A 27,201-nucleotide genomic window follows, 5' to 3' on the forward strand; every position below is an offset into this window, starting at 1 on the left:
ACAACAACATCCATGCTCGACCACCTTCCACTTTGCTTCGTCCTGTGTTGGTTCCATCTATCACCAATGGTAACGTCGAGACCCTGCGGGATTCGGTGCAAGCTTTCCGCACAATAAATGCATCCTGGATGGTGAGATAAAGTCGTGCTCCTTTGCTCGCAACGCATACCGGGCACGTAACCGTCGCACCTCTCGATGTCTCGATGAGTGTTTTGTACAATGTGTCTACACTGATGTACATTTATGGTATGTCCTCTCTGCTCGGTATTGCATCCTGCAGCACATTAATCCGATGCCGGTGTTGAGGTATATTATTCTCATTAATTTACCAAAAGCTCCCTGGTAACAGCAGTTAAACAGGAAAGAGAAGGTAACGGGCCAGTTAGCTTTCAGGCGAAGGATATTCGCCGCCCTGATACCACCTGTAGAGATGAAGCGGTTGCTTTTTTGATCCGGCTTTAGCACAGAACACGATGTTTGTTCGCATGCTAACGAATCGTTCCTATAATCCTGCTTTTAAGAGGTGAAAAAATGTTGTTCCAAGTAACTTTAGCTGGAACTGGTGTGGTAGACATTCATCCCTGCTTTTTTCCTGTACCTTCTAGTGTGAGAGATACTCCTGCAATCCATGCACGTAAACACACATGAAAAGGTGAGCGTTGCAACGGATGCTATCGCTTATAAAGCCATACAAAAACTAGGTAAAAGAGCACAAAATCATGCTGCTGATATATAATTCCAGACTGCAGGTTCCGTGTGCAATATTAAACAGATCATATCCGGCGGAGATGGGGTAACATACTTCGAACGCCAAAATGGTCTGAGTGGTGCATTAGCAAGCTACTAGAATTCAACCCCATTCAATGAAACTCTATTTTGTAATGGTACGCTTATAGTTTTGAATAAAGGAATGTCTCAAACTTTATTCCCCAGCTTTGGTTCACACATTCATAATGTGAATTTGTTCGTACCGAGTTGCAAGTTCTGTTCTTAGTTGCATTCATTTATAGCTACAGCGTTCGGTGACAGTTTGATAGGCGAGCAGCTCGTTACGACTGTCAATGGTTGATGCCGTACCGTACCACCGGAAACGAAACGAGACGAAAACCACTGAAATGAAATTCTCGGGGCAAGCATGGTTCTTGTTTTAATATGCACATGCAAGATTTAAGCAAACCACAAACACCAGCAGTAGCTGCAACTTGCCGCACATCAAACCCGCTCTCTTTCCTCCTCCGTATTGTGTACGAAAGACTCCGCTCTGATGACTGATTTTCGAAGAAACAGTACCCTCTAACCAACATGCCTGCTACTGGCTCCACTTCTGTAGCGAGAATTTCTCCAGACTCTCATAAAACCACATTTCTCCGGGTGTCTGTCGCTCCCTCGAATCAGTCCCCGATGCTGAGAAGGTATAAATAATTTACCGAGATGAAAGACGGTTTCCATAGACGGGCTACCCTTCTTGAAGAACTCGGCAGTGCACGGCGTTTTTGTTCTGCGGGGAGCAACAGAACACATAAGAAATTAAGTGCATACCTAGGCATGCATGTACTCTGCCCGCACACACACGTATAGAAGCCGCAAAAAGGGGTAATGAGATTACACAGAAGTTGAAAAGTTTAAATCCTCATTCAATGGAATCCTCTACGGAGCCGTGTTGTGATCACCAGAAGAGCAAAGATTTGCCCAAAGCACTACTGTTTCCGTAACGATCGGTGTTTCTGACCAGGCGAAGACTTTGCAGGATGAAATGGCGAGCTTACAGGGCACCAGGGCATGGGATAAAAATGATTCCGGAGCATCCAACTTTGAACTGATTTGGGGACAGCTGCTGCACCGGGATAGCGACGAAGGGGGACAGAGCAAGGGCGGACAGGGCAATTGAGTAACCTTTCAATTAGATGCACAAACGCTACGCTCTTGCGGTGCAGGACTCGGACGAGCTTGTATGTAACACCTTACTGTTACAGAATGGCTGCCCCGGTCTGACGTCGGTGCTGGACCACTTTATGATGGTTTCCGGCGCAAGGTAGCTTGGTCGGAAAATGTTACGGAGAAAAACAATGCCAACTCCTTTTATGAACATGGTAGTTCCTAACAATTTCTGTGTTCTTTTATGCAGCTTGGTATAAGACCAAGCTATATGTTGAATGATCAGCTGTGCTTTGTTTTGAGTTGCTGGAAAAAATGCTTCACCAATTTTTTGGGTTTTGTATAGTAGCTATTGTTCAAAAAGCTCAAACAGACAAGGCACTCCCGAGAAACTTTGTTTCACTCTTACAATTGTAAACTGTTTCTTCGTAATTCACATATTTCAATTTCAATGATTCTTACATTCTTTAAATTAGTTACATCAATTCCAGAGCATAGTAATACCTATTCCGAACATTTGAATTGAATCGCAATATTGGCTTATGTCTAAGTTATGTTAAATTAGCCTGCACTTTTACCATTCTTCCTCCTGTAATGTCTGTTAATATGATTGATACTTTCCAGAAATAACGTTCATTTGCACAGAAAAAAAACACTCGCCAACTACCAAAACACTACCGAAATGCTAATACCGCCCAAATCCCTTTACATCCTCACAAAAATATCTGTGAACGGAATGTGTGACCAGTTGAATGATCTCCAGAAACCTGTCTAGTGTGTGTGTTTCAGTGTGTGTTTTACCCAGCTGCTCGTCGGTTCATCACGAACGCATGAATCTCCATTCGAATCCTTCAGAGAAAACACAAATAATACTCAAAAACACCATGCGCCTCCCTCGCACCGGGTACTGAATCATATTTTTTCTCCAAACATGCCCCGTCTGCTGAAACGTTTTGCGGGAGGATGGATTTTTACTCTTCATTGTTTTTTTTGCTTGATTTTTTTGTCCTGCACGCTCAGTTTGTTTCGGGAGGGTTATGATTGCCAGTTGGCAGGCGGTACCTAAACTCTGATATCACTCGGTAATCCACTGTTCACAATACACTCACACAAGTACAGACAGGGGAAAGAAGAGAGACTCAAGAGCTCCGTTAAATTGGTGAAAATTGTTCTTTGTTCATTCTTCGCTCAATCACCTTCCAGCTTCACCCAAGGAGGAGAAAGGGGCTTCAAAAGAAGCGTTTTTCCTATGAATATGGCAAGAAGCAAAAGTTTAGCCCACCCGTACGTTGCACCTCGACCCCGGCCAACGGCAACAGTTTTCCCAGCAGGGCAATATAAGCGAAAGCTTTTTTTTCTCCCGTTGGCCTCTTTTGCTTTTACTTTCTCCCCCCGTTTCCCTGGCCGGAATCCCAGAGCCACTCTCTCGCAAACCTTAACGACCACCTATGACGACGAACGGAGCGTCAGTGTGTATGGGTGTGTGTTTGTGTGTGTGTGTGCGCAATGGCAATGAAGCGAGAGGCGCGCGCGTGCACAGGAAGAAGCAACAAAAAAAATGCGCAAGCGGTGCCGCTTGTGCGCTAAAACCAATAAAGACCGAACCATTCCCTGCTGTGTGCAGTGGCAGATTTTTCAGATTCATCGACCATAGCAGCCGGCATGAGCGCTCCCTCGCAGCCGTTTCCATCCAAAGAAGATCCACCCGGAAGCACACACAGACACACACACCCACACACATACGAGCACATGGGAGGACGGCTTGTACACATACGCCGTGTGGAGGCCGTGCGGATTTTGCAAAATTTCCTCTCGTGCCCGTGTAGCGGGTTGCCGTGGAAGGAGTCCGCCGTTGGGGGAAGACAAGCGGCGGCAGCACAAAATCTATGGGCTCAAAATCTTGTGCGGAAACGCCCCGGGAGTGCGTTCGGTTGATAAGAGCGGATCATTCCGCTTAGCGGGAGCGAAACCGAATGCCGCGTGGAAAATAAAAAAAAAAGAAGTACTAAGCAGCTGTGCTGGCGGTAGCTCCGCCAAAAGCTGGCCGTTTGGTCGTTTTCAGTTCATCGCTCCCGGGGTGAGGAAAGCGAAGGCCTAGTGCTTGGGTTGGGATGCGGGGGAAAATTAAATCTACGGCTTCCGGATTGTTCCAATGGAGGTTTTTTTTTTTGCTATCATTCCTTCCCCTCGGTACTGTTTCACTTTCCGTTGTTCATCACGAATCTTTCGATTGGAAATCGAAAGCGTACAACTTTCGGTTGGTTTTGGGGGTGCAAGAAGAGCCGAAGGAAAGACATTTTATGATGCAAGAGAAAACAGTCAAGCGAGAGGAGATGAAACAGGTAGCATCACATCACACACAGTGGACGTACAGCACCGTTCTTGTGTGTGGTCTGCTCGGGAAGCATAGCAGCGTACCAATCACCCAAGGCGGCTATACAAATGACACACCGCGATTCTTGCCGCAGGGAACATTGCGCGTTATGGAAAAACAAACACATCCCACGAGCTGTCTGTACGCTGGGAAAGTTTTGCTTTTCTCTCTTTTTTTACGTTGTTATCTTGGGCATATGTAATTTATTTATATTCACTACACCAAAATGGCGTGCGTGCCTGTCGATCGTTACCGTGACGGTCGGGCGGCAGAGTCTTCTTCCTCAGCAGCACACCGCCAAGTTTGACCATTATGATTGGAGCCCGATCGCCTGCAAGGCAGTGGCCGCAAATTGGTTGATTCCTTCCGGAACGAGCCCCGCATGTCTAATTTTCCTGGTGGTGGTGGTGGTGGTGATTTCCGATTCAATGGAAACGATGGGTGATAAGCATAAGAAGCGGGCTCGCTTCATTTATGACACTTCCCGGGCGGCGCACGGGGAAGCGCAGGCGTTGGTCATTAATTTCTTGAACGGGCACGTATTCGGCCTGGAATTGAATAACTTCGGCAACGCGTTCGCTGTCAAATAAGATTTGCACCCGTCGGTGGAAAGCGTGTTAGATTATTAGATAATCTTAATCACACTCTCCCACCTGGAGCCTTTGCAGCACGTCAGTCAATCGAACGAAAGTGTTCCTGCTATTTTCTTAAAATATCTACACGATAGCTTGTGTTCCAGCGCTCTAAAAAACATCCAAAAAGTCAACTCATTCAACGACTGAACAAAGCCTAGCTGTCCCCATTGATGCATTTCCAATTCGTTCAAGTCATTCCGCCCTACCCGGCATACGCTGTTTTATGACTTAAACTCCAAAAGGAGACACTTGAACCTGTGCCGATCGCCTCATCTCATCAATCTCGTTTCCCATTTTTTTTTGTCGCTTTTTCTACACACTAATTGACACTTCGATTGACACTTTTACGTTTTCCCCGGGCCGGCTGCTGAGTCACTTCGCATCGACTGCCGGAGAATGGCGCTAAAAAGGATGGCGCTGGTACAAAAGCATGATGGAAGCCGTTTTTTCCCGGAACCGACCGGAATGCCCATTAAAACAATGCAACAAATCGTGCAAGTCAACTTTCCATTGCCTACGGCACTTCCAGGTCCCAGATCGGGCGGGTCCTCAACGTGACGCACCCAATTGTGTGTCGGCTCGAGCTAAGGAGCGAGCGAAGAATGAATGGCGTTAGGCTCGCCAACGGGGAAGAAGAAAAAGAAGGCTGGCAGGCGTGTGAAAGATTCCCAGCAATTCATCATGACAGGGCACACACACACACACACTCCCACTCTCCAGCTCTCTATTCGCACGTTCATTACATGGAAAACGAGCATGCCGTGTGCTTCTGTACGTTCAGCACCAAGTGCCCGTTGTCCAAGGTTGCGCCGTGAATGGTCAGTTGCGTCCACTTCACACTTTTGCTGCTCGTGTGGAAAGTGTTAGAATGTTACACACACACACACAACCACATACCATGATCTGAATGGTCAGGAATGATATCATCAAAAATTCACTCCGAGCATCCGAACCGAGCCCGTCGTCAACCGTGTACCCGACCCGATTAAGATATGGCAGAGAATAATGAGCTGCTGTAAGTGACTGACGAAATAGTTTGCGACCAAGTGAGTGCTAGCCCGGCGGGCCAGAGTGCTACCGAATGTTACAATTAATAAAAATGTACTCGCAAGCCTCGCCCCAACCAACGGTTTGCAGCTCGCCGCGTTTTGGTTGGACCAAACCGCCCCCATGGCATGACGAACGCCGTTGTGCCGTTTCGAGTTAGCCACACCGTCGGTACTTGTTAAGGCAAACCGGCAAACCCCATTCGCTCCAGCGCCTGGTGGCAGAATAAAAACGACGAACGAGGTAGGCTAAGAAACATATTACCACACCCAACAACAATGGCACACGCACACACGGACACATAAAAACGCACGCAAAAATGCCACAGCATCCCGTCCAGCCAGCCAGTTTACGGACAGCGCAAGGGACAGCGCGCGTTCAACAAGACAGAATAATTGGTTATTTCCATCTCATTTCCTTTGGCGCCCGGCGTCCGTGTCCGACGGTCGCTCCCATCGTTCGGGGTTTGGGTCCTTCATCCTTGCGTCGTGCTCTAAGCCCCGCCCGGTCTCTCTGCCCATGTACGGCCGCCGTTCCGAGTGCCATCCGAGTGCGCGTTGGCAATGGTCGCCACATTCCATTCGCTTGGCAATAATGTGACTTCTTACCGTTTGGCACTGATGGCGGCGCGCTGGAACGGGAACGGAGCGAAGTGGCTGAATGATGGTGAGCGTTACGTAATGTTTCTCCGAACCATCCGAACCATCGTCCATGTACTAATCTAACATTTATGTAGACAGCGAGAGAGAAAGAGAGCAAAACGTTCCTCCGTCAAAACAGCGCAAACCTATGAGCGGAAGGGCAACGAACAAGGATGTGGAAAAGAAGGGCTGGGAAAAAGTAGGGGAGAAATATTACGGAAACGCCAACGCGTCACCACGCTGGCCAGCTGCTGCACCGGGATAGCGACGAAGGGAGAGAGAGCAAGGGCGGACAGGACAAGGTTGATTCCGGCAACCGGGCGACTGGGAACTCCGGGACATAGCGACGGTTATGAAAACAGGAAGGAAATGAATGCTGCGGAAATTATTCCAAAACTGGCATTTCTGCCACCGGCGAGGACAGGCAGAGCCGAGTTAGGGATCGCGCTTTCGCTCGTGTACACTTTCGTACTCGCCCGGCAAACATCGGGGTGGACCCTTTTTGCGCACAAGTTGTGGGTTGGCTGGTTCATTCCGTTCCACCAAAACCTGCCCGGGATACGCGTCCGTCGAATGCGGAAGCCGAAGCGGTGCTACCCAAACGGTACACAACCATATGAAAATGAGGAATTATTAGAAACAGGAGACGAATAAATTCACCCGGTCGTGCCGGTGCCCGACGGCGAGGACGATGCGCCGGAGCTGCCCTACCTCAACCCCGCCGTGGATATTTCAAAAGCGCAAGTAAGCGAGATTTCCACATGGCGTAACCAGTAAGCGGAACGTCGGCACACTCACACACACACACACACACACACACACACACACACACACACACACACACACACACACACACACACAAGTTGTCATTCAGCCAGGCGGTTGCGGAAGTCTATGAATCTCAGCGATCCGCAGCGGCGGTGTGGGGCGAATGAGCGAAAAAGGATAAAATTTAGATAACCGGATATACTTGTGTGTCTTGTTGGGGTTACTATCGCGGCTCCGCACGGTCGTCACACAAATGCGCCACGACCTGTGCAACGGTGCGATAGAGCCGTTTGGCAAGTTGGAATTGGTGGGGGAGGGAGGAAAGGAAATGTGTGGAACAAAATAGCTCAACGATCGTTCGCGACTGCCCGTGCCCGGGGTACGGTAATTACATTTCCCTCCCGATTCTATGCAGCGGTAATGGGCAAGCATAATGGTGCATATTCCATTAGACGGGTGTGGGATGAGCCGGTTCCAGAGAAACACACACACAAAAAGGCTCCTGTACGCGCTTCCACATCAAGAATGGGAAGGTAATTGAGTGTTGATACTGCGTCTGTATCACGTAAATTCGTAATGTGTTTTGTCAACTACGACTGTGGATGCCTTCTGCGCAGCACTGTGAACGTTATATATGAATGTTCATGAAATTTAAAACAATGTTACATCTGTTTGCTTACTACTGTTAATCTAGGCTTTTTACTGAAATTTAAAATGTGTAACGCAAGTATTCAAGTATCGTTCCGAATCCATTACCGGAACAGCTCCAGCTACTGTTCTACAAAATAAATGGAATCGCAAGCTATTTTTGGATCAGTATGGGTTCATGATCGGTTCTGGAACAGATATGGGCACATGATAGGTTCCGGGGTAGGAACTCATATGGTCAGTTCCAGGACCGTTATGGATTCAGTATCAGTTCCGGTACCTGTATGGGTTCATGATAGGTTCCAGGATCGGTGTAGGTTAAAAAACAGTTCTTGAATGACCAGTATTGGTTATACCGGTTCAGCAACCAATACCAATAATACCAACATCAGTATTGGCTTCTGGATCGGCATAGGTTCAGTATCAGATTCAGGGCCTGCATTAGGGCTGGTACCATTGAATTCGTTCGTCCCTCAACTCATTTTTCTGACGTACTAGATGGTTAATATAGTTATTTGCCACGACATTGTAGGACCGGGCACAAGAAATGTGTTGCCATCCCTAAAATTTCTCTTGTGAGCGCCGAATGTTCTCGCTACGATCGGATTCAATGATACCAACCCTAGGTCATGTGCAGTTCTTGAACCAGATAAGATTGTGTATTGATGTCAGAACAAGTATGGGTTTGGTTTTGGTTTCAGGTCTCTTAAAGGGTCGTATAAGTATCTCATTTTAATTGGGTTCTGAGATCATTTATTTCGGCGTACTCTTTAGAGTAAAAAAGATATTTGAAATTTAGTTCCGTAGCCTTGCTACCTAGCCAAATGAACTAGTGTTTTTTTAAAAATGCTCTGCAAGGTAACGAGGTAACGTTTTGGTTACAAAATGTACAGTGCACCACCAACTCCACTATTTTACGATTGTTCCTGCGTTATCTTCATAGAAACGATGACGAAATTTCCTATCAAAATCCTTTGCCCGAACCAAAATCACCCATAAATGTAGGAATTATGGCCCTCCCCACTCGCACAGTGCCTTTTTTGTGTGGTTAGAGAAAAGGACCTCCTATAAAAGATGAAAGCATTCAATTCAATCTTAAACGAACCAAATGTAAACATTTTGCGGACGCCATGCCAGACCATGCACGCTACTGTCTTCATAAAATGACACACTAAATGAGACATCACCGGGTTTTCCGGACCGGGACCGGACCGAACGAGGCCCTGCTTCCCTTCCCTCTTCCCGTAGTGCGTGTAATGTGATCTCCTCAAACTGACGACCGTCATAAACGGGGCCCAGTTTCGCTCTACCACTCGGGATCGGCGTTGCTTTACTTTTTACGTTATGAAAAGAAAAAGCCAATAAATTGTTTCGTCCATAGTGGGTGCGTCCATCCATTTTTCTACAGCACCCACACCGTCCCATATGCCCCCGTACCGTGCATAGTATTAGCGAGAGCGGTAGGGACCGGTGCTGATCTCGGTAGCAAATATTTTGTGCGTTTTGTGCGCTGGCTGGCAGTATGGGGCGACCGGACGGGACGGCTACACTATTTCTAGTCTGCTGTCGCAATCAAACTCCAACAGTTTCTTCTGCCGGGCGTTCAATGGCGAACGTTTTAAAAGGGCGTCGTTCAGAAACGTCGAATTTTCCACCGCCGCATAAAAATAACGGCCCACAGTACCGGGTTTTGTCCGAAATTCTAGCGCACCCTATGCATTCCCATCCACCCATGCAGGGATGGGAGGCCAGTGAGTCGAAAATGAGTGGTGCTTATTTTTAGCAGCCCTCAGTAGCCCCAAACCCTCCCAAAAATGGAACGGAGGTTAGGGCGGCACGCGTAGTTCTTGTATTATTATATCGTTCGGGTTTTTTTTTTTGCTTCACTCTCCACCAATTTGCTTCTGTAGCATGTTTTTTTCCAAACATGATGCCTCAAGGCGACTTTTGCCGTCGCTGTGAAATACATCACACCCATGCCCGGCGACTACTGTCTGCCCCCGTGATGCCGGACCGGAATTACACACGATCCCGGGCAACCGAAGCCGAGCTGGCGAAAACAAAATGCGCTTCATTGCTTTTCCAAACCGTGTTGCGACGAAAGAAAATTTTTTGCCTAAAAAATGACTCACAAATAAAACCCCACAGCTACACATTCCTGGCGTGCTGGATTGACCATGCTCGCAACAAAAAAAAAAGAAAGAAAATGACACGGACAAGAAAATGCAGGAGAAAAACTCGCAAACCCGAATTCTCTCTATCTGTCCCGAACTAAGTCATCTCATTGCCAACTGCCACTTCCGAAGTCGAACTATGCTTGGCGTTTGTGGTGCGGAAATCATTGGAAGGTTATGTGTGCGGTTTTTGTGTGCTTTTATTTTTGTTGCTGAGCTTCACTTTCCTGTACAGTTGCGTTTACGTTTTCCTTGGAATCCACGCTAGGCCACAGTTTATTTGCTGCTGTAGCCGGCGCTGTTTGCACTTTGCTACCCGCCGTGCCTTAGTTTCGCCGCACTGGAGCATCGCTATTTTTCCATTAATGTGTCTCGTGCACGTCCCGGTCCGGTGCGCTCACAAAAATAAAACCCGAGTAGCACACAGATAGTTCCGAATGGTCGAAACCGTCATTCGCTTATAAATTAAAAACTTCCCATCGAAGGGCAAGCACATTTTCGCGTCGAGGGCATTTTGGTAGCAAGGGAAGGATTTAAAAAAAAAAACCACTGGCGAGCGAAATAACTCGAATGGATAGCAGGAAAATGCTTTCGGTATGGCAATTCAGTTGTATGCTGAGTGCAAAATGAGCACAACAACAGCAACAAAATGAAGTAAATAATTCACAGAAAATACTTGACGCCAAGCAAGGCAATCCGGTGGAGAAAACAGCACTTCATTATTAGACTCATTGCTGTTTTATGAATAGGAAGCTGATTTTGTGCAAATACAAGGAATGTTTGAAGATTCTAGATTTGTATCTGTTAGATCAGGGAGAGTAGAGTACTACTTGTATAAATGTATTTGATAAAAACTGAGGTTACAATCACATTATTGTGAGTTAAATCTCTCTGGTTGAGCTCATTCTGAAGTCCTTTTCACAACACTAAAATGAAATATATAATCTTGTACCTTTAGCTAGTTTCACACTGTGTTTTTTTTTTTAAATAAAGGCATTTTTATTTCGTTTTCCCATTCTCAACGCCCAAAATGCATTTTACAACCAATGTAAACATTCGTTTTCACAGCAGCAACGTCATCACAGAAAATGGGTGTTGCTCAACTTTTGAAATCATCGAAAAATAAAATTAAAAAAAAAAAACCCAACCCCCGATTGTCAATCTCGCTCGTGCTCACGGGCAAAGTTTTTCTTTGCCAAAACAGCTTTATGGCTTTGGCTGGGCGTTAAAACCTTGGACACGTCTTTACATCTCGGAGGCGATGCATTCGCTCGTAGCCAAGGTAAGCCGTCCGGTAAGAGGGCATCCGTACCCTCATTTTCGGACGAAGGATGAATTTTAAAACCGGACAGCTTTTCCACACCGATCCCAGCCGGGCAGAGCATCAAGCAAAAGGGCTGTGGTCAACCAGCACCCCGACAAAAAACATGGCCGTCCCTGCCACTGCGCCGGCGATGCAGCTACGGCATCCCTTTGTAGTGTGGGCAAAATGTGCCACAAAATATGTACCGCTCTGCACGTACGCTCTGTTGTGCGAAACGGGACCGGGATATCAAACAATGTGTACCAAGAAGCTGAAGGAGCTTTTCTTTCGCTTTGATTGTTCTGTTCACCGGATGTTTAGCATCGACCATCCACGGTACGGGACGGGACGGCAAAGGGGGTTGGAAGCCCGTCACCGACAGCAGCGCCAAGCAGAAAGTGATGCCGACGTTTTTCACTCCCACCGGTGGGTGAGACCCAATATCCTGGCGGTTGGGTTTGCTTTGGTGGAGCATTTCCCTGCCGTCACTTTCCGCATGGATACATTTGCTCTGCCAAATCTCTGGGTGGGCTTGCAGGACGGTCAGCGTGGCAGCGTCCGTTCGAAAGAAATCACGAAACGATGCAACAACCACAGAATCGCCCCCCCCCCCCCCCACACACACACACACACACACACACACACAAACTATGAGAACAGAGAGTTGGGCTGAGAACGGCTTTTGATACCGCAAGGGATTCAAATTAAATCCCGCTCACATCGGAAAACGTAAAATGATCGTTCCGTTGTGTTATCCGCCATTGTTTGTCAACTGGCCAAATGATGCCGCTCGGCCGAACCGTCGAGCTCCGTGCGAGTTTTCGGCAACACCATCGGGCAAGGAAAAAACCCTTCTGCAGCTGGAAAACGGACGTGCCGGGGGGACGATGCTCAAAATTGGGCGACATGGGCGCCTGTGGAAAACGGATTCAAAATTTGATTATTTTAGGCCAAATTTAATAAACAAAAGAAAAGGAAAGCAAACACACGCCTACAGGGAAGCAGCATTGAAGGTGGAGACCGTGGAAGTGTTGTGAAAAGAAACTTCTAAATAGATTAAAATGTCCTTTCCATTTATGCTGGGTGTTTTTTTTTGTCGTTGCTGTTGCTGTTGGCGTGTTTATGCGATACGATTGTTCCTTTTCGGAATGCACCAAATTGTCGAGCGTTCGTGGAAAACGATGCAAACACGCTCACAAGCAGCTATTTGTTTATGCTCTCCTAATGTGATGTTTGTGCAATTCATAAGTATTTTACTATTTCATTTATCAGCATCTTCCATTAGCACAAAAAAAACCAACAAAAAAAAATCCAACAATCTAAATGGAAGAGAAAATAAAACTCCAATATGCTAATCTTTGCGGTCGTGGAAATGTGTGGCGTCATGAAATAATGTTTACCAAAACGGCCACGTCCCTGCGTGAAAGTTGCGGCGTATGGAAGCGATCACAACCGTTGGCGCACGAAAAACCGCTATTTATAGCAGTCTCGCGTCCAAATGCCCGTTCGATGTGGATGCCCACGACGAAAATGAAGCTGTTGGCCACACCTTGAGTGACAACATATTTCAAGTGTGTATTGCCTTCACCAGCGTTGGTTTTTTTTTTTAATTCTGTTTTCACGTGCAAAAGGGAAAGTGTAACACTATTTATAGATTCACCTCTTTTCTCTCGAGCCAAGTTCGATTATTGGGAGCAAATATTTTAGTGCACTGGTTATACCCACTTAGACACATACAAAAAAGACTGTTTCTATGTGTGGTGTTGCTGCTGAATGTACATAATTCCAGTCGCTCTCAAACGACTCTTATTTTGCACCAATTTTGCCACCGTCAGCAACAGCCGGTCTGGAATGGTTGTTTCGCTTAATTGAACGAGAACCGACCAGTCCGGACCGTTGTCGGCCCAAATAATTACCACCAATTAAGCTAATGATTCAAGACACTTTGCAAGCATCAAATGGCCTTCCACCGTTCCACTTGCTCACTGAGGTGTGGCTAATACTTTTCGACCGGCGGGCAAAAGAAGAAACGAAACACACTACACTGCGCTGGCATGGGAGACAATGTTTGATCTGCACCTCATCGAACCTGCTTGCGACAAGGGTCGCGCCGGACGAGCAAAAGCTTAAAGTTCGCCGTCTCCGGTTGCACGGAGCACCGAAGCACCAGGAATTAGCGTAAAAGGCTGTTCTGTCCGAAGCCTGAAAATGAAAGCTGATCCGGGTTTTTGGGGCGCGTGGTGGACAGCGCGGAAGGAAGTCAATTCTTTCCTCCGCACGCGGGCCGGCGAGTTCACTGGGCAACGCGCCTGAGTGGGCAAATGCAGCAAACAGGGCGCTATACAAACACAATTAATCATTCAATCAATCTTTATTTGCACTGCCATAATTATAATCAAATAAGCCTCCGCGCTTGCGTCTATTGTTTGCCCGTAGTTTACCTTCCCCGCCGCAAAGGTTCATCGATTAGGGCCATTCGGGTCTAAACACACTTGCGGAGAGGAAGAGGTCGGCAACGGCAGACCGGTCTGTGGCCTATATTTTTTGCTACACCCCTTTCCACCAGCTGGTGCTCTTTCTGCTTGGTGCGGTAAATAAAAGCTATACTTTGTTCGGGGTTAGGGCGAGGGCAATAAAGGGCATAATAATACAGCTTGCGTATGTGTGTGTGTAGCCTTTCATGATTGGAGTGTATAAAAATAATAGTCATAATCAAGCACATCCCCTCCCGTTTGTGCTAAGCGCAACAAAATTATCCTGCCAACGTATTTATTCTGACGCTTTCACGGTGCGGAGTGCAAATTATTGTTATCGGTTCGATGGCCTAGGACGGGATATGGCTGAACTATGCAATGCTAGACACGTACCACCCCACCCGCCCGCTTTTGGATGTGAGCTGGCTTATGTGTGTCTGTGTGGAAATCGAAAACCCAAATCGCCCTCCCAATCCCAATTCGGGTACTATTTTGCGTTAATATCCACCGACCCTGTCTCATTACCAATATCATATTTCCAACCATTTTCACGAACAAATAGTTGAGCGCGAAAATAGATACTCTTGTCCCTTTTTACCACTCATTCCATCTCTTTCTCTCTCTCTCTCTCTCTCTCTCTCTCTCTCTTTCTCTCTCTCTCTCTCTCTCTCTCTCTCTCTTTCTCGCAAAACAAATACGCAGCCACCTGCCACAACAATGTTGGGCGCGCTCCTTCCTCGAACATCATTTAGCAAAAGGTGTTGAAAAAACAACAAAAAAAAAGGCTGCCACTACTCATCCACCGAAAGGACCGCTAAACGGTTTGACTTGTACGGCCGGTGTGCGCGTTTGCGGGGCAATTTCCACGAGCAAGAGATCACGGGCGCTTCCGGGCAAAACTGGTGCCGCCGAGCGTCGTACCCTTCCCGGAACGAAGGTCGAGCGGTGAAACGTGAATGCATTGTGACAGGTATCTATGGAGTGGAAAATTCGTGCCGTTCTATTTCGATCGTGTGAAAAATTGCGACAGCAAGGTCATCACTGTTCCGTGCGCCGCCATTGCACCATTGAATAAAAATGGCTACTTTTTAACAACAATTTCCACTCAAAGATGGAGATGGAGCAGCTTATTGGATTTTTATTATTATTATTATTTTTTGGGTTGGGTAAAAACGAAAATTAAATTTGCTTGTCTTGTGCTTTGATATGGAAGGTGATGGAAAAATAATTTCACTGCAAGGTGCAAACAACCAGTTCGCTATAGTTTATTCCAATTAGCCGTTCAACGGCACACGGTTACATTGGCGATGTGAGTAGAGCAACGAAGCGCAAATTTTCTTTTTTGTGCAAATTTTCGTCCCTACCCTGGACCTGGTCAATAAAGCCCGAGCGAAATCGAGTTTCTAATGGCGATGGGAAATAAATTACATTTTCATACCCCTACCTTTGTCGGTGTTTTTGTGCCGTGCTTTGCTCTCCCTTAAGCTACTGCCAGTCATACACACACACTCTCGTTGTTTTTGTTCGTTTTTTTTATTTCACCCGCCAACCCGTGCCGTGTGCCGAAATGTGCTTAATAATGAGCTTTCATCCAGTGGATGGTGTTGCTGCTGCTGCTGCTGCTGCTGCTGTTCGCACAGCCGAACAATCATGCACGGTAATGAAGCGAATGTGTAACGTGCCGGGACCGTATTCATCAGTCAGTCGATTGTGTTTGCTTATTGCCGCCATGCGCCGCTCAAAAACAGAATCGGAAAATATTATGTTTATTATTTTGATTTTCTGTAGTTTTTGTTGTTGTTGTTGTTGTTGTGGTGTTTTAGTTGGCCAGGAGTGCCTGCTCAATCTGAAGCGATGTGAGCAAACATTCATACTAAAACAACGATGTGGAAGTTCGTTTTCAATCGATGAGCCGTTACTGTGTCAACGAGATACCCAACTAGTCCTGTTCTATATGAACGATTCGCCATGATGGTGTTGGTTTTGACGTTGCCTTTGGTTAACAAAAAACCACGATAGGTGAGTTGAAAAATCCTTCATCGTTCTGTTTGAAACACATTATGCCATTTGATACGTTATGGACATCGCTATTTGCAGCGAACAGTTAACCGAAAGAACAAAGGCTTTTGAAGCATTCTAAAAGTCATACAAGCTAGCGAGTAATTGATTGCACAAGGAGGAGATGAAGAAGAGAAACCATATGCTGTACATTGTAGTTTTTGTAACTTGTTGGAATCTTCCAATATCAGCACGAAGGCATCATATTGACCAATCATAATTTAGAATCGAGGCCTACAGTTTCGCAGAAAAAAACCCCATACATTGCCGTTGCCTCCGTTCGCTATCGCATTGTCTTAGGTCAACATGGAATGACATACCGCAGGAGTAAGGCCCAACCAAGATTCAAAACTTCATTGCACAAAGCTAACAGAAAGGTTTTTTTTATCTGTTTGTCTTATCAAACCTTCACCTGTCTCTGTTGCTTTTGGTCGTTCTCGCTGGAATGTAGGGTTGGCTTGGTTTAACGATTACACGCAGCCTCGAAAAAAGCACAATCTCGAACCAACTGTCGCCATGTGTTTCAAATTTCACATGCGAAACCTTTTTGTGTTTTAACAGTATCGAATTTCCCTGGAAAGAAAGCATCGTGTGTGTGTGCCATTTGATGGCAGGTCGAACATCAATCGAAACGCTTCACTTGTATCACTAGTCTGCTTGCGGTGTTGGTTAGTGTTGCGAGCTCTAACACATTGCAATGAATGTATAGCTTTCCAAAACACCGCAGCATCACGATACGTTGACAGTCGGCGGAACAAATGTTGCCCAAATTGAATGTTTATTTTTGCCATTACCGATCACCGTTCGCCCCGCTTCTGCTTAACGGCACCTCGATCATGTTCATTACCAGTTATGCCCGTATCATGTTCCTGTACCCGAGCCAACGACGCAAACTTGCAAAACTACTTTTCAAATTAACCGCACACGAATGGTTCCATAACCGGATACGCCACATTGACCGTGACTCTGCTCCGCTTTGCGTCTGTTCATCATCGTCGTCATCGTCGGCATGCTCGTAGTTCGCACGTACGTGCCCGCCTGTTCGTGCGGACCCTCCTTCCCGTCCCGTGCGGCCCCCTCCCGAACATATGTTTGCCCGATGAGTTAAACTTCTATCCAACCTTCCCAACTGGCGCCGTGCAAATTCGTGTCCCGGGGTTTTGACGGGATGTCAACTTCCCGCTCTGTCTCGGATGCGGTGAAGCCTGGTGCCCGGTTGTTCGGCTGGGTTTCGTTCGCCTGCATAGGACGGAGCATATAAAAAAGCGATTATAGCGACTCCCACGGCCGTCGCTGGTCCGCTGCATCAATACACTTGTTTTATCGTGCGCGAACCAGCGAACGAGTGATGGCGTTTGCAAATTTCCGCCTGCCATGAAGATGGCATCAACTGTGACGCGCTCGTTGGTTGGGGCTCGGGCCGTTGCTGGCTCATCTCGTGCAATTTATACCTTTCACCCATCATCGTGCAGAAGGGAAGCGTGTGTGTGTGTGTTTGGACATGTGTTTGTGCCGTGAACTTTAGCGCTTGAACTTGCTCTGCAGCCGTCAGCGCACGGTGAGCTCGATGCGTCAGCATAAGGCTTCCTGCCCACCGTGGGAAAAATGTGTGAATGGGAAAGAATTCTCATTTGATAAGAACACACACATACACACACTCATCCAATGGAAGTCATCGAGACAGGCGGGAAGGGAATGAAGTGTACTTTGCAAAGAAGCGTCGGAAAGGGAAATTAGAAAAAGCGTCGACATAACACCAACTTTTCGCCGACGCCGTCAAACACTGCGGCGCGCGCACCACATCTCCCGAGAGTGCTAATTGAATTTTCTACTGAAATCCCGCTTTTAATCGAAATTTCAATTTCCTGCCCGCGGGAGCGATCTGCGAAAGCACAGCCTGCCTTGGTCATATGCGCGGGTAGGGGTGCAGTGACAGGAGCGAAAGCATCGCACCACCTAATGCCCATTAATATAGACCACGTGTTGGATAATCGTGTCCGCGGGATGGAATCGATCGACGGACGTGGATTGGAATTGGAGAAACAAGAACTTGTTGGGCGTTTTCTGACACATCGTTGGCTTTCACATTTGTCAACAAACGTTTCGCTTAGGATGAGCATTTACAAAAGGTTTAAGCTTTAGTTGAAGGGCTTAGCCAAATAGCATCAAACGTATCCCTGTTTCGTTGGAATGAAATATTTATGGAAGTTTGATTGGTCAATGGAACATTTGCTTGTGAATTCGTGTTTAAATACTTTGTTGGAAAACTTAAAAATCAAGTCTATGATTTAACAATTGAATTCACCAAAAAGTCTCAAAAATTCACATCATTGTTTAATCAATTTCCTATACCGTAGACAAACATCATGTTATGTAAGCTTGATTTCTGCTTCATGTTGAAGCAATAATAATCATAAATCATATTCATGGTAACATTATGCGAACCAAAAGCCCCAACAGTTTCTGATGCTCGATTTTGGCTCATGTTTTTGTCATTTGAGGCTTGCCTGCTGTCCGTACTGCCGTCCTTACGTGCTAGAAACTGTTACCACAACCACCGATTGCGGATGGGAAGCCATGACCGACCAAAATATCCCGGGCATGGTTTGCATCACAACCAAGCCACACAAACCCACAGTCGCACACACACATACATAGAGCCACACGAACAATGAGCGAGGAACACTTGCATCTCAACGTGGAGCGAACTATGTAGCAATGCTACCGGGCCGGGCCCCACCCGATGCACTGCACTGGAATGAATTTCCAGCTATTAAAAGAACGATATGCTGGTACGATGGTTTATGCAGCGTTGTGCCAAACAGTAAAGCAAAAAGCTGTAGAGCGAAGAACAACACAGTCACTAGAAGCGAAGCGTAGCTGAAGCGCTGGTGTAACCGAACCGGCAAAGAAAGTATCAAGAGCTGGAAAATAAAAAGATTGGCTCTGCCAGTCCAGTTCACGCGAACTTTTTTACTTGAAATTTTGCAGGTTTAAAAAACTCACTGCGGAGTTTATCTTCTCCAAGCTCGTCGTACGTATGGGTGGGACGTTGGCGATGGTGGTGGAGGGCAGGGAAATGTGGAAAATGTCTTCGGCATAATGTGAAAACGAAAAAATGTTATGCACGTTGAGCATCTTGGGCGAAGTGGAAGGATCTTTCAGCTATTTTCCTTTTGCATACGTTCAACCTTTTGCCGGATCGAAGACTGCTTTTCCACTGCGCTGGTTTGTAATAGCAAAACAAAAGCTCTTTTCGTGATGATTTTTGGAATCCATCCTTTTTGTGACCGTGCAAACAAAAACACCCAGGTTTGCCAAGTGATGAACCTGTTTGTTGGGATAGCGTTTCTCCGCAATTACATTGGGAAAACTGTATTGGTTGTAATTGAGCTTGCGTAACCAATGACTGACCTTGGAGTAATCGTCAATTCACAAAACGTTTAAAAATGGCAAAACAAAACCACAAAATGTCTCGCATCACTTGTTGCAAACAAAACGGCGCCAGTTGTTCTGGAAGTTTTCAATTGAAACAAACCATCTGTTGCACCATGCACAATGCCTTCTGTTATCTTAATTGATCATCGCAATGCAATGACAAACAGTAAAAACAAAAACCACCACCAGAGGCGTGCTTGTTAACGCTGCCAAGACATGAAAAACGGAAGGCATTACATCACATTTGTTGAGACAGAGAGCAATAATCGTTGACTTCATCTTTTTGTTCATTGAAATCCAATCAAATTAACCATTGTTTGTAATCCATCCGCTTATGATGACTCGTGTTGGTAAGCCTACAAATAGATATCAAATAATGTTTAACCACAAACCCCGGATCTATCACTATCAGTTAGACAACGTGCGTCAACAAACATCTCGCCCTTAAACCAAACTCCAAGCTCGTACCCATACCCCGCCCTCGGAACCGTGCGGTGTAATAATCGTAATCAGGCCGGTTCCATTAGCACAAGTAGCTGGTGTTAGCTAATAATTAAAACCGCAAGCCTTCGCTCTCCGGCCTTGGCGAATTCACGACAGAACCCTTTAGTTGAAGGAGTTGAAGAAAAGCCCGAGCACACCGAATCGCCCCAAGCCTTAATGTCGGTAACGCTAATTAAAGTTAGCTCGTCGCCAATCGACATCGGTTACCATCCGATGGCGCAGAAATTCAATACAAAGCAAGATCCCGGGCATGCTTTCTCTTTCTGTATTTCACTAGCTGCCGTTTCTCAACCATTTCGAATGATTACTGGGAATGCAAATACAAACGCTTACCTTTGGGATGGTTTTCAACCGTAGCGATAGCACCGAGACCGAGCTGAACCTTCCCGTTTCCCGTTCGGGGAAGCGTTCCGGCTGCATGGTTTAAAGTTTTATCACTGACGCAAGTATACCGGCACCGATGGTATAGGATGCTTTTGAAGTACGCACCTAATAACACGACAATGATACCCGCCCAGCCCTATGCCGTGGCAAATGGGGTACAGGATAAGATGGGTGCAGGGGAGAGTATTTATCGGCACAGGCTCTGCTATTAAATGTCAGGGTAAACAGTTCTTATTGCTGTTTAGCTATTCGATGTGTGGGGGCTTTCGATTGGAGATTACATTGGCTCGGATAACTCGTCTGTACATTTGATCCGACTGCTGGAATAGAAAATCAGTCCGCACAAGTGCTTACTACCCTTTGATGGTTAATGCACAACTTGTCTTCACCTCAACTTTGAACTGAATGCAGAAGTACAAACAACTTGATTGCACCCACAAGACGCTATGACGCACACATTTTCCATGGAGGCGCCTAGTGTTTTAAGGCAATAATAAAATTCAAGCATCTTGTTGATTTGAATTTATATCGTTTGCAGCAACAAATCACAAATCTGTAACATATACATGTAGGGTGTGGATTTTGGAGCAAAAAATAAAGAAATAAAATGTGTAAAGGTAAAAATTAATACGCTCATGTATTAAAAGTTCTAACCACAATAAGCCAAAACAGACTCTATCACCAGCGGAAGTATCCTTCGGTTGTTATTGAACTGTTATCTCAACGCTGCTGGTTCTGTTACATGCGTAGCAAATCCAAGCATTGCAGCGTTTCTGCCGTGATCAAAATCGATCCTATGACGTAGGTAACAACAACAACAACAACATCACGACGAGCGGAACGACAAACATCAACAGCCACGAGTTTGCACCCGTCACAACGGATCACCCGTCACAACGTTCGTTCATCAAAATTGTCCTATCACGGTGTCCCTGAAGCGAACTGGATAACGACAAAACATTTTCCAAATGTTTCCCTTTTTTTTTTGCTGCCGTTGAATGTGTGTTCTTTACCTATCAATTCAAGTGGCTCTCGAATGGAGTCGGTTCGGTTGTGAAAGTGGTGAAGAGGTAGCTTCAGCTTGAGCTTGTGTGAACGTGCGTTCATGTATGCGTGTGCTTCAAGCTTCAAATGTGCTTTTTACTCGTCCCCTTTCAATTTCTGGCCCTTTTTTCCCCATTCCCAGTTACCTTTCACAGCAGACATAAAAGCCAACACAATACAAACCGAACCCACCATCGTTTACAATTCAATCACTCACACGCCACCCGCACCCTCGTACGCCCCCCCCCCCCTCACTCTTCCCTTCTCAAACGATCGTAGGGTCTCTCGCCCTTTTTCCAATACACATGTAACTGTGTACCTTCCCGAAAAACCTCCCCCAGAAGGACGCATCGTGCTTTAAAAACACAACGCTACCGCTCTCGCTGGTGGGGACGGGCGCGTCTTCTCACGTTACACAAACGGGACTCGATTTATGCTTATATATTCGCATGCGATCGTGTTTATGTTTATTAACACACCCGAAGCTATAAATTTTTCCTCTTTTTCCCAGCGTACGCACGCAAACTGGCGCACGCGGTGGGGGTTTGGAAATTTTATTATTTATTCACCGATCGCCCCATCGTTATCATTTGGGGCCCGTTTACCCTTCCAACGTTGTTCCCGCCGTTCTGCTTCGCGAGGGATTTCTTGATGGAAATTGTTGAGTGAACGATTCCCACAACCTGAAGGAGCATGTTTACCGCAACCGAGAAGAAGGGGAACAGATGCTCAAAAAATCAAACCAACATTTTTGCTTCATTTACCCAACCTGCATCACGAGTGAGTGAGATAATGCGCAATACTGTGGGAAGATTAAAAGGAGAGCAGTAATCTAAAGGAAGGAAGAAAAAAAAAACGACACACACGCACAGTGATCTCTAACCGTAGCGAAACCCACCGAATGATATATTTCACTCCCAAGCGATGGCTAGGCTGTGGTTTTCCCGGGTGTGGGCTCCCTTTAATGGTAAACCATCGAAAGACGCCTCAATAAGCCACAGGCGCATACACACACGCACACGCACATCTCAGTTAACAGACCATGGCTAGACCCGGTCCCCCTGCCCCCGATCCACCCAAAAAGCGTCAGCTAAGTTTACCCAAGGCATCGGTTTTTGCCACCGCTACCATCCAAACCAATCTCGAGCAAATCGACCGGAACGGATCCAAACGTGCCCTCCGGGAACTCATCCGCACTGCCATACCGAAACCGCACGCATGTAGGCTTTAAACTGCCAAAATATGCTCACACACAGTCACACAACTACACACACACACCCAACCGTAAACATGCACATGTACGTGCACATGCTAAGCATCCTTCGGCGTTACCGTCGTTTTTCGGTTGCGTTGTCGTTATTAATATTTTTCCTCGCTTATTTCCCTCTTTTTTGCATCCATTTATCTCTCCTCTGCCCGCTTCTATCCCTCTCTCTCTCTCTCTTATTCTTTCACACACACACACACACACATGAAAACTCATCGGCAAACTCTCCACGCTGGTTTGGCAGGGCCGCTTTTTGGCCGGAAAATTGTTACTGCAACGCGGCTTGAATTTCGGAGCCAAAATGGCACCCCTAGGGCGCACCGACAACGAACGAACCTTCCGCGTCCCCCTGCGTGTGGAAAATTTACGCCACCCATAGATGTCACACGCACAGCGAGCCCACACTCCTGCCTCCTTCCTGCGACCCGCTGCACGTGGTGGTTTGTGTGTACGTGCGCAAGTGCTTTGTAACAGGCGAAGGGCGGGGCAAGCAAAGCAATGCGTGCGTGATACTCACAGCCGTGACCGTGCCCGGCGGAGTTTTGGTTCACTGCCGCTTACGCCATATGTTGATTATTGATTCCGTATTCTGTGCATCGAAATAATAATGGAGCGATTATATCCGATTCTTGCGCGGCTAAGGCAAACCCACACCAATCGCCACATGGCACAAGGCACCTTGCTAGCGGACCTCCCGTTCGCTCTCGGGGTTGTTGCGGTTTTGCAGCGCTTCGATTCGCGGGATGTACCTTTTTTTTTTGGGTGTTGTTCTTCTAACCTTGTCGGGTGCGTTTCAGGATGGCCACCGACACCGCAGGCACTGGCCTATAAAAGAATGGTACCTACGGTGAATAAATTGCCCTTTATCGGTCGGTATGTGTCTTCCCGGTGTTCCGGTGGCCGGCTGGAGAAAGTTATTATTAACCGAAGACCGCGATAAAACGCGTTTATTGGCAAGCGGGATCGAATCATCGCCACGGTACTAGCAAACGTGACCACGCTGGTGCGGTAATAAACTGTCTGTGTTTCTTTGATTTTTTTTCCTTTTGTGGCAGTGGTAAAATATTAGAAATATTCTACGTGATTTGGAGCTTTTGCGCGTCGATTGTTTTACCTCTGGAAATATCACCCTACAAGTTTTGCTAGTAGTTTTATTTTGGTATGAAAGCTGTAACGTTAATATTTGTAACAAATAAAACACTTTGAAATTAAACAAAAAAACACCATTTGGTGTTGAGCTTCTAAATCCCAGTTGTTTCAAAGCCATCTTCCCAATGTTGTCTCGAAATTTATTTAAGTTCAACAGATCTCCAGCAACAATAACACCGGTCCACTTCAATCTGATGCAGTCTGCTCACTGTCAACATATTTGAAGCTGCTTTTCATCGCGCTTCTTGGTATTCATCTATCCATCTCACCCTAATCATTGTCTCTGATTTAATCAATCGCTTCGAGCATCTTCGCCTGCAAACAGCTGAGACGGTTTCGTGCAGCACCGTTGCTGCTGTTTTAGCCATTTCTCTCTGTTTGCGCACTACTTGCTAATAATACACGCGAAGAAGAAAGAAAAATCCACTCCACCACTGAACGAACATTTGCGGCCCTGCCCCAAGATAGACACACTTGCGCCCGTCAAGACGACTCATTATCGAGCTATCGGCGAGGGACGGCAGAACCGGGGGGGGGGGGGGGGGGGCGGAGACGGGGCGCACACACTGTTTTCACGTTCGATTCGCTATGCTTCAACTGAATTAGCTGAAACGATAATTAACACTTTAAGCGCCGCGTCATATGAAATCGCACGACGGCTTTGTTCACCGCTCAGCTCTGTATCTGACGCTCGCCAATTCTCTTGATAATGAATGAGGTAGGAAAGAGAGAACGAGAACGACATGTGCTACACCGCTTATCGAAATGAAACAAAAGAGTGATAATACTCGCACGAACAATTGTCGCTCTCATCGCTCTCTTGTCATGCGCTACGTGCTCACTCGCAAACTGTGACGTCAGGCCGGCGGTCAAAGTGTTAAGTTCACTTTCAAGTTTAATCTAATGGAACAGCGGAAAGTTTTCGCCTTCGCACAACGGGCGAGCCATCGGCGCACAACTACACCGCGCCCCGACCGTCCCCAGCCGTCGTTTGATGGTTCATTTTGGTAATTCAATTTATCCCCCTGGTGATTTTGCCCACGGCCAGTGTTTGTGCTGGCGCGCTTCCCACGCTCTCGTGCCCGGGATTAGTCCATCGCCATCGACACCAAACGGGTCAGCTTTACGGGTGTACTTGGAAAAAAAGAACAGCCACTGTGTCTGCTGCAAACGTTTGCGAGGATCACACAGACAACCAGACCGATCCAGTGTCAGGCCATGCCAACAAGCTGCCAAAGCTCAGCGAGTCCCTCGAGGATGCCGAGAACTTTGACCGAAACCGTACCAACAATCGGAACCAATTTTAAGCTCAGTCAGCTGGTGGACGTTCTAGCTCGCTGACAGTTTAGTGTACCTTAGAAAACACGCACAAATACCCATCGTTGGGAAATGGCTTCGTCCCGTCCGGTCCGGGCACACCTCCGGCTTAGAGCAACGTTTCTACCGCCCACGCTGGGAAGTTTGTCGCGTGGTGGAAAGCTCGTCCCGATGAAAAGAATCTGATTACACTTCGCTAACCATTCAGCTATGATAGCTAGAAGGATTCGGACTTGGCGTTTGATGTTTTTGTGTTCGATCAGCTCCGTCCCGTCGTCTTTTGTTTGAATCTTCAAACAGTTTTGGCCATCACTGGGCGAAAGTGGAAAGCGAAAGTGGATCAGTTTTCAGTGGCTGAGCAAAGGCTGCTGCTGCTGCTGACAGCCGAACGTCGTCAGGGATCGGTTACGCTTAAATTCTGCTTATAAATAGCTCCAAATGTTAATTTGGTAAATTGCAGAGGCAAAAAAAATCGCATTTCATCAGGCTACTTCAGGTACCGATTAGGCTATTACGCTTTAGACTGTGTTTTACTGCTTTACGATTTCATAAGGTCTTAATCCATGCTTGCTTAATGTATTTCTTTCAATTATTTTAATACATCAAACCTCATTCAAAAAAGTTATTGAGACCCATTTCATTCACAATGAAACGTTCAAATTGAGAGGCGTATCAAAGCTCTCACCTTCTACGGCCAACTCTACAGCACATTTTGAGTGTAGAAACTCTATAAACACTCCTTAACATTGGCGCCATCCCCATTGACAACCTGTCAAACGGCAAATTCCTCGGAAACTATTACCGAAAAACCCGGAATCGAAGGTTTGCGTTTGTGATTTTGGCCTTCCTCTGTGGGATGCTTTTAGCTTTCCATGCTGTCAGGCGAATTTTTTGTCTCTCTTTCTTTTTTGTTGGAGCAGTTTTACTCAGTTTCATTAGCGTTGTCCTTTCGCGGAACCCACAACCAGCGCCGGCTTCGAACATCGACAGTGGAGTGTAACTTTTAAATCAAATTAATTTCCAGCCGGCCCAAAGCAAAGCGTGAGCGTGCCAATGTCAGTGCGGGAAGGGATATTATCGAAGAAACGATACTTTGGCGCGTTGGACACGTTTCACGCGACTCCGTCAACAACTTTCCAGCGACACTGTTGGTGCTGCCATACACGGGTACACGGGTTTTATTAAATCACCCGTCGTGTGGTTCCCGCGAACGTCAGCCTATTCACAATGGTTTTGCGTTTTCGTTCTCTTTTTTTGTTAATGGTGAACTTTTCATCACCCGTCCCTGTCTGAACAACCCGTCGGATGTCACAGTGAGGGGACAGGAGAAAAGCATCCGATTCCGATATTAACATTGCCGGCAGCCATAAGTATGCTAGTGTTTGAAGTAGCATAACCGGCAGACAGATAAATTGGCAAACAAGAGCGTCTGGCCAGGGGAAAAACAGCATGGAGAGTGGGAAAGTGGCGGGTTTTTATAAGTGGTTCAACATGGTCTCGTTACAAGATGCCTTTTCTCAAATGAACTTGGTAGATTTTTTAAATTTAATTTCGTCTTCTACATCAGTTTTCTTCTTTGGTAAATTTTTGCGTCAATGTTTCAAACTCTCCGTTCTGAAGGATCTGGCAAAGCATTCATCTAAATGATCATGAATAATGAATAATGATACCTTTTCACCCCAAATCTACTACATTTACTATTTTAAGTATTAAATGTATTAATGCGTGGTTTCCGTGAGACGAAAGACATTGCGATGACAAAATGGCAATATTCATGATCCAGACCGTTGCTTCATTTATTTACCTTCTGTCACCCTCATGTGCCCCGAACGCAACATAAAATACAATCAAACGATAAAGTCGACACGACATTGCTCAGTACAGACCACATGCTCAGCTTGCGCCTAGTCGCAGATGGTCCGGAAAAGGGAAAGGCGCTTAAACTCCTTTTTCCATCAACCGGCGCTAACCAAACCGGGCAAGGAAGATGGTAAAGATTTATTTATGTCAGCACACGTTGGCAAAGTCACACCGGCAAGCAGGGACAGGCAGTAGCATCCACATCGATTGGATGTAAATGTGGGTGACAGCTACCCCCAGC

The 27,201-nt window shown here is 46.5% G+C and overlaps 1 protein-coding gene across 6 annotated transcripts in view; it reads right to left on the bottom strand.

Moving 5' to 3' along the window:
* Window positions 1-27,201, bottom strand: part of LOC1281499 (hemicentin-1) — a 117,984-nt gene that overhangs the window by 84,942 nt on the left and 5,841 nt on the right. For 5 of the 6 annotated variants that reach the window (XM_061643756.1, XM_061643755.1, XM_061643754.1 and 2 more), the window contains exon 3: window positions 20,273-20,321. The exons of the other annotated variant lie outside the window; for it this stretch is intronic. The gene's annotated coding sequence lies outside the window, so the exon portion shown is untranslated. The remainder of the gene's footprint in view (window positions 1-20,272; window positions 20,322-27,201) is intronic. 6 annotated transcript variants of the gene reach the window in all.

This window comes from Anopheles gambiae, chromosome 2 (assembly GCF_943734735.2).
Source record: "Anopheles gambiae chromosome 2, idAnoGambNW_F1_1, whole genome shotgun sequence".
NCBI lineage: Eukaryota > Metazoa > Arthropoda > Insecta > Diptera > Culicidae > Anopheles > Anopheles gambiae.